Here is a 12,190-nt window from a genome sequence, read left to right as displayed (position 1 = left end):
ACCTTAACCCTTACCCTCACTCTAACCATAACCTAATTCTAACCCTAATCCTAAAACCAAGTCTTAACCCTCAAAAAGCTCTTTAACCTTGTGGGGTCCAGCATTTTGGCCCCACAAAGCTGTCCGGACCCCACAAGTATACTGTATTCCCGTTTTTTGGGCCCCACGACTATAGTTAAACAAGAACACACCTCCCTGCACACACGCACACACACACACGTCTTTGTGGTGACCCGTCATTGACATAATGCATTCCCTAGCCCCTTACCCTAACCTTAACCATCACAACTAAATGCCTAACCTTAACCCTTACCGTGACTCTAACCATAACCTAATTCTAACCCTAATTTTAAAACCAAGTCTTAACCCTCAAACAGCCCTTTAAAGTTGTGGGGTCCAGCATTTTGGCCCCACAAAGCTGTCCGGACCCCATAAGTATACTGTATTCCCAGTTTGTGGACCCCACAAATATAGTTAAACAAGAACACACACACACACACACTAACACCTCCCAGCATGCACAGATTCTCTACCCCTTTACAGTGTCCGTTAACCGATCTATCCCCCTGTGTCCCTGTCGCCACTGTCGCAGACTTGTCCTTGCACTTATGACATCTCTAATTTAAGAGGTGTGCAGATGGACTTGTGATCTCACACAGCTGTACCCCTTCTTTACACTAACTATTTTACCTATTGGTGTATCTCCCTGTCAAGAAGTAAACAAACAAAAAATATATCATATAGTTACCAACTGGCAACCCATAATTAGTACGTCAATCAATTGCAAGGCTTAATAAAGAGCTAAAGTGAAACTGGAGCTTTCTGGATCTGTTCCAGCAGTAAGAAAACCTTATTCAAAATCCCATTGCCATTTTCAATAACGCAAATAATTTATTGCTTTATATGTCTAGATAATCTAATATTGATGTCAATACAATATTTCTGTTCAGGCTGTTCTCATGAACCATTCGTACATACTGTAAAGCTACGAAAAGTAATGCACCGTAATTCGTATGTATTCCATGTATTTATTGCTATACACACACCACAGTGACTGCTGCTGTATAAGACCCCTCATGGTCCATAACAGGAGGAGGTTGGCGACGTGGATGGCTGGGTCATAAAACACAGGCCGTTCAAACTGGGTAGGGTTAGGTGAGTGAAGTTTGTGTCCCTGTGAAAACACAAGACTTTCACTTTAACGTGTGTTTGTGTCCCGGGAGTACTACTGAAGCCAAGGGGACCGGTGTTTTAATCCAAACCACAATCTTTTTCTAATCTTAACAAGTTGATTTGGTGCCTGAACTTAACTGCTGCTTAATGGTCACCTTTTGTCAGCTAAACTGAACTAGCATCGGCTTCTGAAATGGCCGCCACCTCACGGTGACTGCCCGGTCCCCGGCTCACAGCACAACCTTTTTTCGGCTAAATTTAACTGTAAAGACCGCTAAACCTTACTGTCATGTGACCGATCGTCACGTGGCTAGCCGACGGTCGCCTATTTTGTAGGATGTCATAAAAATTGTTGTTCATAAGTTTTTGTACGATATGATACAAACCCATTCATGAGAATGCGTTGTGCTGTTAGCTAGCGGTACAGAGGCTAGCCAGTACATGGAGCCATGACACAGTGCAGGTTTATGTGGCAAATTAAACACTTGCTATACTGTAGCCTAAGTTCATGGTAATCCATCAGATAGTTTTTGATATACTTTAGTTTGAACCGCAGTGGTGGACTGAGAGGCATCCCTACAGTGTGGTTACAACACAAATACACTATTAATAGAACAAAGAATGAGGAGTTTTATTTGTCGGATAGATGCAATCTAACCTTTAGCCAGGAGTCTCTGCTGATGAATGTAGGCTACACACAATTTTAAGCAGTAAGGCTCCGCAGTTTCAAAATTCTTTAACTGGAAATCTATTTATGTCCGGAGTACTGTCTCAATGGCATGGAAACAAGAGCAGCTGTGGGATCAAAAAGCATGCACGCAAGATATTCAGTTATTGTAATACCATGTTCATTGTTCATCATTAAAATGGCAACACAAAAAAGAAACACAAAATCAGAGACACTTATAAAAGATATGATGGATTAAGTACAGAAACAGAGAGGCTTTCTCAGCAGCTATAGGAGAATCAAAATGAAAGGAAGATCCACCGGGTGGCTCACTGCTTTTAAGAGTAGATGAGAAAAAAATCATCTTAGCATCAAGTCCACAGTGATTAAACTGCATCACTGTCTCAATGTATCAAATTTAGTCTTCTGAAGTTTACCTTAAATTAACAATTTCATGATTTTACCTGCAAAGTTGTCAGTGATTTAAAAAAAAATAGATGTCCGGCTACTCTCTTTTTTACTGACAGACTAATAGATTGACCTGTGTGGACCCTAAAGCAGGAATTAAAATGTTGGTCAAACAGTCTCCTTTACAAGGTTAAAGCAACTAAACAACAAACAACACCCAACAAACAACAAAAGGATAATCGAAATTCCAAAATCCAAAATTCTAATTAAAGTTGTAAGCAGCGTTGGATGGGCCCTCACACCAACTTCATGTCGGGGTTGCTACTACAGCTGTCAGTGCTCGGGCCCTAATTACTCACCTGGAGATTTGTCCTGCCAGAGATGTGATGCTGCTGTTCACAAGTCGAGAAAATAATGATGCACTCGGCAAGCACTGACACTTTCTGATAAATGGGATCTCACTGGTGATATAATGCAGTGGGATCTACAGGGGATTGGAGTGATTAGGAGAGCTGTAAAAGTCATATGTGATCATTCATTTATTTTTGTCTCTCACTGATAGAGAGAAATTTATGCACTTGGATTTCACAAAGAATTTTTTTCACTTAAGAATCTGTGTTTATGGGTTGATTTACACAGTATGGATGTTTAAATGTATACGTGTACCAGGTACGTATGTATAGTATATACATGTATAGTGGCGTGGCTCTATGGCAACGTTGGTCAGTCGGCTGATCCGACACAGCCTGAAATATCTCAACTACTATTGTACAGAATATTATGAAATATTGTACAGACATTCATGGTCCCCAGATGGTGAATCGTATTGCCTTTTTAGGGTAAATTGTAATCACTTTGGTTATGCCCTGATTTTTCATCAGGACAGCATTTTTATTTGTAATGTAAACACCTTGGATACGTTGCTGCTACTGTGGACATTTTACACTACTGAAATAAAATATCGAAACAAAAACTGATTCCATTCCAAAACTTGTTCCATTAAAATGTATGTAACTTATGAATAAATGTGATTTGATTACTTTATAGGATGTACTTGTCATTTCAGCAAGGCACAATGACTAATTGGTATTCTTGCTTTTCAACTTCCAGTGAACCGTGTTCAGTTCTTCCCTGCACAGTTCAGAGTTCCCTTTGAACTGAGCAGTTCTGCTCCCTATGGTTTGGAATCTTACTTAACATGGCTGAATACCCTATAGGTAAGGTCTGGCAATGCGAGACTACTTTGCATGGAAGCACTAGGCGATAGGATCGGAACGCACCCATTTTATTTTTATAAAAATGATTTTTATACATTTAGTTTATCCGTGGTCTCTAGAATGACTGATGAAATTGCAATTCTGATCTGAAACCATTATTGTCAGGACGACATTGATGGTAGGCTACCTATAGATGGTAACTTAAACATACATGGATTTTTGTGTTTTTAGTTTCCTCATTTGGAAATTTGACCGAATCAATCAATTTGACGTCGCTCTGACACAAAATTCACTTCCGGGTAGACAACTGGCCGTTGATTTGAACTGAAATTAATTCATACCAAATCTAGCGTAACAAAGAGCAACATCTCACCCCCGTCGGACTGACTGCTAGTTTGGGTGGTGTCATTTTCTTTAGTCTGTGGCCCAACGGGTAAATTAGGTCTCCAACCTAACGTTAGTTAAAGTGTTGACATATGAAAAGCATCAAACATGCATTTTAGATAAATGAGATAAGAGTATATCCAGCTGTTCCTTGTCCCTGTTGGCTCAGTGCTGTTTAATTGTACAGGACGCAGGAGTTTTCTACCTGGAAGTTATTGTAAACAAACATTGTGATTGGGTCTATATGGGGAAAAGGAGTGGTGTGTTGCACAATACATTAAATGCATTATTTCAAACAAATACAATTATTTGTGGCACAATTATTGGTCCGCCCTTATGAATAAACAAACAAACCCAAAAGCACATAAGGTCTCAGTGGAAAACAAACAAAAGCAGCAGTATGGACACACCTCTTCTAATAATCCACTTAACTTCCCCTATCCCTTCTTTTTTCTCCCTTGTCCCATTATATCCATTACACTCTATACCTTTTCTCCCCTCTTTTTCTCCTTCCCCTCTATACAACACTCCTTTTTCTTCCACCCTTCCACTATTCTCCTTGTTTTGATCCGCACTATCTCCTCTTTCCATCTGTACCTCCTCTCACCCCTCTCAGTCATCACCCCTGCCTTTCCCTGAGGGTGTGAGTTCAGCTTCCATGCCATCCAACTTATGTCACCGCCTTCATTGAGTGTCTGTTTGGGGGCCTGACTGACAGCACCAGATGATGCTCTGCCCGGCTCAAGACTTTAGTTGGGTGAGAGAAGAAAGTTTGGAGGTGTGAGACAATTTTGGTTTGCAGAGTAGCAACGAAAGACCAAGAGGAAATCGCTTGTCTTTTTATTCTTTTTCTCTTCCTTCTTCTTTACTTCCTTCTATTCCTGGACATTCCCTGGGGGAACATCTGAACCCTGTAGACAAACACGCCCTATATAAGGCTGGAGGTATGCCATCACTCCTCCCCCCTACAGCCCTCTATCCCTCCATCCGGATCCCTCCTTCCCCTCTCTCATGCCCCTTGCTGCCCTTCTTCTGTCATTTTAGTCACTGTCCCTTCTAGCTCTTCTATGGCAAGACTCATGTAATTTAAAGTTTTTCTGCAAACATAGTTAGATGTTAGATGTTGAACTAGACATGACATGATGTGATGTCATTTAGCTGACGCTTTTATCCAAAGCGACTTCCAATTGCTATATATATGTCAGAGGTCACACGCCTCTGGATCAACTAGGGGTTAGGTGTCTTGCTCAGGGACACATTGGTTGATGTATCAGTGGGAATCAAACCCGGGTCTCCCACACCAAAGGCATGTGTCATATCCAATGCGCCATCACCACCCAGACGCCAGTGTTGTAGTTGAGACCACCTAAACCGAGACCAAGTCATCATGAAGAGTGTATCGAGACCCAAGACAAGACAGAGGCTTTGAGGGTTTGAGACTGAGTCAAGACCGAGACTTTGAGGGTTTGAGACCTGGGCTGCGGTCGAATAGTCAATTTTGCTTAGGAAAGTCCATACCTGCCCCGACCACAAAAGAAAACTGCCAACCAGACAGAGCCCCAAGAAACAAACAAAAGTAAATCTCAGCCAAAACGACACCGAAGGCCAAAAAAAAGAACAGACGAGCCCCCAATTTATGTTACGACCTGATGTCTAGGGTTAAACCGGACGCAACATAACAGGTGCCTCCCCCCCACACTCTTCCCACTCCCAAACATGGCCAGGACAAAGACTTTCAAAGTAGCAGTTTCTATTTATTTCGGAGACGAGGCCCCAACACAACAAACAAAACAATTCTATAGTCAAACTAAATTTACCTAAACCAAAACAAAATGTAAAGAAAAGACAAGGCTCTAACCTAAGCTTCTAATAGCAAAACAGGAGAAAAAGGGAACAAACAAAAATGACTTCTCACTCCTATCAGACTGCTACTAGCAATATGAGACAAAGAAACAATGTATTCACAGATAAAACAAAGTGGCTGAAGGATAACAAATCAAAGAACTCAAAACAACCATTTTCACTGAAGGCTGTTAACACTACTCACAACAATTTGGTACACAAGACACAGGTTTACACAGGCACATGTTGGGAATGGCAGAGTGAAGAGAAGGAGAGAGTTCCTGTCCGATGAAGCTTAAAATGGCTGCTGTCCTCCAGGCGACCAATCAGGAGACAGCAATCAGCTCTGCTGGACCAATCCGGTGTGCGCACCTGTTATCCATCACCTGTGTACCCTCAGGAGATCAATTGATAATGCAGGGTGAAAGACAAATTACAAAATATGACCCCAGGGTCATAACAGGACAAAGTCACAGTTCTACAAAAAAAATGGAAGAACTGTGAGTGCCTTGGAAAATACTTGTTTTCTTAATTTGCATGTGCCATTCTGGGGCTTTGTTTTTATTATATTATACTTGTTTTTGTAAAAAAAAAAAAAATAAAAAAGAGAGAGAGAGAGAGAGAGAGAGAGAGAGAGAGAGAGAGAGAGAGAGAGAGAGAGAGAGAGAGAGAGATCCGGGGCTATTCATAAAACATTTGGGGCGGTAGCCGGGGATGCCCAGGCCTAACGACGCCTCTGTGTCTTAGTATACATTACAAATCTAGATATTTGACTGTTTTATACTAATAACACAAAAGGTGTGTCAGTCAAATTGAGACTTTTGAATGTCACTTCCCATTATAAAGTGTGGATCGGGCTGCATTTTTCTGTCCGAGCCCTGCCCACGTCCGACAGAGCAGTAACCGAACCCGGCCCAAGCCCGACAGGCATTAAAATATTTATATCCGAGCCCAACCAGAGCCTGACACAGTTAAAATCTCATTTTTTTCTCATTCTGACACGTACGTTTGTTTGTGTGGAAGGCCCGCGTTTATTAAGCAACTGTAGGAAGGCATTCGGAAATGTCAACAGATGTGCATCAGCGCACACGGGGCAACAAGCGCACGTTAATAAGCTGTTTTAAATTTAAAGCAGCCATATTATGCTCATTTTCAGGTTCATAATTGTATTTTAAGGTTGTACCAGAATAGGTTTACATGGTTTAATTTTCAAAAAACACCATATTTGTGTTGTACTGCACCACTCTCTCTCACTGCTGCAGATCCTCTTTTCACCTGGTCTCTGTTTTAGCTACAGAGTGAGACCTCTTTTCTTCTTCTTCTTCTTCTGTACTATCTTTGATTGCACTTGCACATGTGCAGTAGCTCAGATGTAGATCATATCAGCTAGCTAGCTCCATAGACAGTAAAAGAAAGGCTGTTTCTACAACTTCAGTCAGTTACAAGGCAGGATTAGCTGGGAGACTTCTAAATGAGGGCGCACATGGAAGTAGTTCTTTTGTAGATTATGGTGAACTTGTGTGTGTTGTAGCAGTGCTTTGCTATTGAGAATAAGGTAGCATGCTAGCGTTAGCATGCTAGCATTAGCATGCTAACGCTATGAGCTAATGGTTGCGGTTAGCCTGCTCATTTCAGCTTGTGACGTCACAAGCCGTGCCGATTTTGAACAGCTCACCCGGAGACTGAAGGCAGGACACATTCAGAAACTGTATCTCACTCTAAACAGCATGAATGGATTTTTTTCAAAGTTTGTATGTGTGTGGAAGCATCAGAGACACAACATAACACCCCAAATCCCAGAAAAAGTGATTTTTTTAATATGGGCACTTTAAAATGTTCAATGCCTTATCGCGCTGATGTGACCAAGCCCGACCCGAACCCGAACATAATTTCTAAATATCTGTCCGAACCCAGCCCGGCCCGTTGGGTACCGCTGGGTCCTGACGGGTCCTGACGGGTCCCGACGGGCTCGGTTCGGGTATCCATCCTCTATCCCATTAAACTCCACAAATAGACACTGAATGTTCTGAAATGATTTAATTGCTCTTTCTTTGAGGTGTTCCTGGAACTGTTTTTTTTTTTAGCTGTAAGCAGCTCCTCTAAATTTGTGCAATACATTGTGGGATATTTGTGTCCAAGCAAAAAAAAAAAAAAAAAAAGGATCTGTCTCTAGAGGGGCAGCTCAGCTAATCAAGGCAAACAGGCTGTTGTCCAGGCAACAATGGCCCGTAGCTGTGCACGTCCCTGGTCTTAATTAGCTTTGTAGCAACTCATTTGGCAATGGCTTGAATGTAACGGACGTTCATTAATATAAAGAAATGACACACTAAAGCTTTAATATTAGCCTAATTATAAAGTCGTTTAGGTGTAGGTATACAAGTGAGTGAGAATGCACACAAAGGGACCCCAGAACTGGAACATCAATGATGTTATTAATTAGACCTGATGCCCACAATGACCGAGGTCTATAACAGACTTGAAATATAAAATTCTGAAGGGGCAAAAACTTGCTGGCAACAGCTGGCAAATCTGAATCTGAATTCTTCACAAAATGTTGCTAAAAAAAAGACAAAACCACCACAAAATGACTACAAGGGCACTCAAATGACCACAAAAAGACACCAAACGACTAAAAATAAATTGCAAAACAATTACAGAGATGCAAAATGACTACAAAGAGATGTAAAATGACTACAAAGAGATGTAAAAAAGAGATGTAAAATGACATAAAATGACTACAAAGAGATGTAAAAAGAAATGTAAAATGACTACAAAAAGATGTAAAATGACTACAAAGAAATGTAAAATGACGCAAATTGACTAAACATAGATGCAAAACCAGCACAAAAAGCTGCAAAATGTCTACAAGGAGACTCAAATGAACACAAAGAGACCCAAAATTACTACAAAGAGACGTAAAATAACAAAAACAAAATATACACAAACACATACCATATAAAATAGATGCATAAGCAATGGGATGCAAAATGACTAAAAGTACTCAGGAGCCTCTTACGTGTCTGTGCCCAGGGGCCCATTGGCTTATCATCCGTCCATGGTTCCCAAGTATTGAGGAAAGTTGTTTAATATTGTTGAATACTGGACCGGACTTCTTTTTCACATTTCTGATGAATGATGAAACAAAAATGACTTCTGGATGCAACTGTGTAGCTGTATTTTTGTGTGTGAGAATAAAGTCGTAGTTAGATTGTGTGTGTGTGTGTGTGTGTGTGTGTGTGTGTGTGTGTGTGTGTGTGTGTGTGTGTGTGTGTGTGTGAGAGAGAGAGAGAGAGAGAGAGAGAGAGCTGCCAGGTTAAGTCATAGGTGGATGGAGAAGCTGGAGGAGGTGGATGGAGACGCTGGAGGAGGACCGGTCAGGCGCACACCGCCTCTGCCGAAAAAGAGGATGTAGGAGAACACAGGTCACTTAGATCAAAATGCCAACAGCACCTGTCGAGCAGTGCGACTTGTTCAGTGGGGAGAACCGAACAAACCGAGTAACCGAGAGGCTGGATACTGCCAGCTGCCTGTTTCTATCCATACTGCCCTATGGGCAGGCAGTTTCAGCGCTCATATGGATTTTTGTGTTGCTGACTGTCTTCTCATTTCTGATTAACGGGCTTACCCGGTTCGGGATGGGACGGTCCGAGGATCTCTCCTGGGAGACGCGCGTTGCTTTCTTTAAGAATCTGATTTTGAGCGACCTTTTGCAGACCGTCATCATCGGTCCGTCCGTCATCTACTCACTAGTCCAACGCAGGACGATTGCGTTCAGCACCTGGTGTCACGCCCAGTACTTCGTGGGAACCGTGAGCATCTTCTCCAACCTTCTCACCATCACGTGCATGGTGCTGGAGTGCTACTTTTACGTGTGCCACGCCATCCACTACTTGGTCAACATCACTCAGGTGCGCCTGCGGCTAGTCCTGAGCTCCATCTGGGTCTACTCCATCATCGTCAGCACCATCAACATGGTGCTGGTGCACACGGGGGGAGGGAAAAATAATGAGCTGGTTACCAGTGGGCTACTGTGCGAGCCGGACATAGTGGAGCGGTACATGGGATTCCCCCGTGCCGCTGCTGTCGTTCGCAAACTTCTGGGCTCCTTTACTCTGCTGCTGTGCCTGCTGGTCATCGCGTTCTGCTACTTTAGGATGTACAGGGATGCGAGCAACGCAGTCATACCGTTCCACGTGGTCAACACCAAGGCGCTCAAGACAGTGTTGTTCTACTGCAGCATGCTGTGTCTGCAGTTTCTCCCGCTGCTGCTCAAAGTGACCTCGGACGCGCTATGGGAGGTGGAGGGCACCGCGGCTATGATGGCACTATCTTCTCAGGCGACGCCGTACCCCTCGTACAGGGCAGCCGTGCTCCACATATCCATGTTGGTAATGCTTTTAGTGCCACCGTGCATCAACCCGCTGGTGTACGGGCTGTGGAACGTGGAGATGAGGCATGCGATGCTCAGCCGGTTCCGGTTGTGGAGGCAGAGAAGGGGCGCTGAGGCGCGCGTAATGGAAGAGATAAGAATGGGAAATATTGTGCCTCAAAACCGAGCCCAGGCAGAGTAGTCTCAATGGCAAATTGGATATTTGATGACTCAGGGGCAAAACGAGAGCATTCAAAAACAACTGTTAATTGCTTTGCAAACCTCTGCAACAGAGATAGTAGACAGACACAGAGCTGCCCATCAGAGGAAAGACGCCACACGGCTGTCCACTCTTTCTACAAGTCAAAATCAGTGGTGGAAGAAGATCCTTTACTTATAGTAAACCACCACACTGTAAAAATATTCCTTAACAAGTAAAAGTTCTGCAAAGTTACCTAAGTAAAAATGTGTAGGCTAAGTATCATCAGGAAAATGTACACTTAAAAAGTAAAAGTACTCAATGCAGTAACTGGAAACAATCAGAACTGTTCTGTTTAATCGGCTAATCATTTCAGCTGAACTTGTAGGCCGTTATATTGTTGGGTAGTTTAATTTGTAATAAGACATTGTATTTTAAAACTACATGTATTTTATGTGCAAAAATCTTAATTTGTAAAGTAACTAGTAAATAAAGCTGTCAGACTAATGTAGTGGAGTAAAAAGTACAATATTTCTCTCTGAAATGTAGCGGAGTAGAAGTAGAAAATGGCATGAAAAGAAAAACCTCAAGTAAAGTAGGCTACCTCAAATTTCTACTTAAGTAAATGTACTTAGTTACATTCCACCACTGGCCCAAATAACTGGAGCGCACTGAGCAGCTCTGGCCTCCTCTATGTCTGGCAGTAAGATAATGTGACCCAGTTCACTCAAATACTGGTAGGGCAATTCTGTCCAATTCTGTCCTGTGTTCGTCATGTCATGATGTCAGGAATGTTATTTATTTTATTAACATTTTAGTTTTGTTTCCAGTGAGATTATATAGTGATTTTGCTGTTGTAAACGTTAGGCTACTGTTGCTGCTCAAGAAACAACATTTAGTTAAAATATAAATACATTCTAATCCTGTTCTGAATTTAGGGGTATAATAATATATTTTTATAAAAAGCAATTATTTAGTGAAAATAAAAAAAAAGAACTAGTAAGAGTATTGACAATGAACCAAACTGCTATGTAATAGTACCGATTTAAGTATAGTATCGATAAAATCCTAACGATACACCATCCAGAATTGGGGATGAGGGGTGTTATGAAGCGTCCACACGTCATGAGAATAATAGCTCAGGGAAAATGCTTTCTGAAAGTGTGGCCCTGCACTGTACACAGCCTGTACTCACTGGGTACGAGCTAGCAAGTTGAGTGACTTCAATAAGTATAGCCTAACGTTAGTGGTGGGAGTTTTAGTTGTACTCTCTCTGTGCTTTGCTCTCTCTTTCTCTCTCAGGGAAATTTGATTTCTGGTTATTAAACCTGTGGGAGAAGAGAACAGAGCATTGTTGGCAGCCATTTTAAATGCATGCGAGCCAAGCCGAACAGGGGTACATCCCACTTCCCTTATTTGAAAGCTCCTCCGTCCTCGTTCCACGGCTGAACCGGAAGTTGTTCTGGCCCTCTTATTCCTGCCCCGAGAAGCGAGCATCGAGGAGGGCTCTCCGAGGAGCTATGAGCGAGGATACACGAGAGCAGCCCTCCCGGAAGCCGGGCAGCTGAAAGCCATTGCTTACTCCGCCCATACAGCTGACGAATACACGGGACGCTTCAGAGGAAAGGACATCTTATCCCTCTAAAAAACAATTTCCTTGTTTCCTCTCTCCTCCCATGATTTCCTCGTGTCTCTCCCATTCTCAGAAGGATGGACTCAGACGCGAGGAACGGAGGCAAGTGGAGGAGCCGAGGATGCAATGTAAGGGAAGTGAGATGCAGCTCAGCAGTGCCATATCTCCTCCTGAGGACCCTGGCCTCGGCTCGGCCTACAGGCACCCTGGAAGAAAAAGTGAAAGACAAACACACACAAAACCAGCAGACAATCACAGACCAACACAGACAACCACAGGGTTGTGTCGTCAAGATGTT

The sequence above is a fragment of the Sander lucioperca genome, chromosome 12, assembly GCF_008315115.2.
Source record: "Sander lucioperca isolate FBNREF2018 chromosome 12, SLUC_FBN_1.2, whole genome shotgun sequence".
Taxonomy (NCBI): Eukaryota; Metazoa; Chordata; class Actinopteri; order Perciformes; family Percidae; genus Sander; species Sander lucioperca.
Note: the sequence above shows the minus strand (reverse complement) of the source record.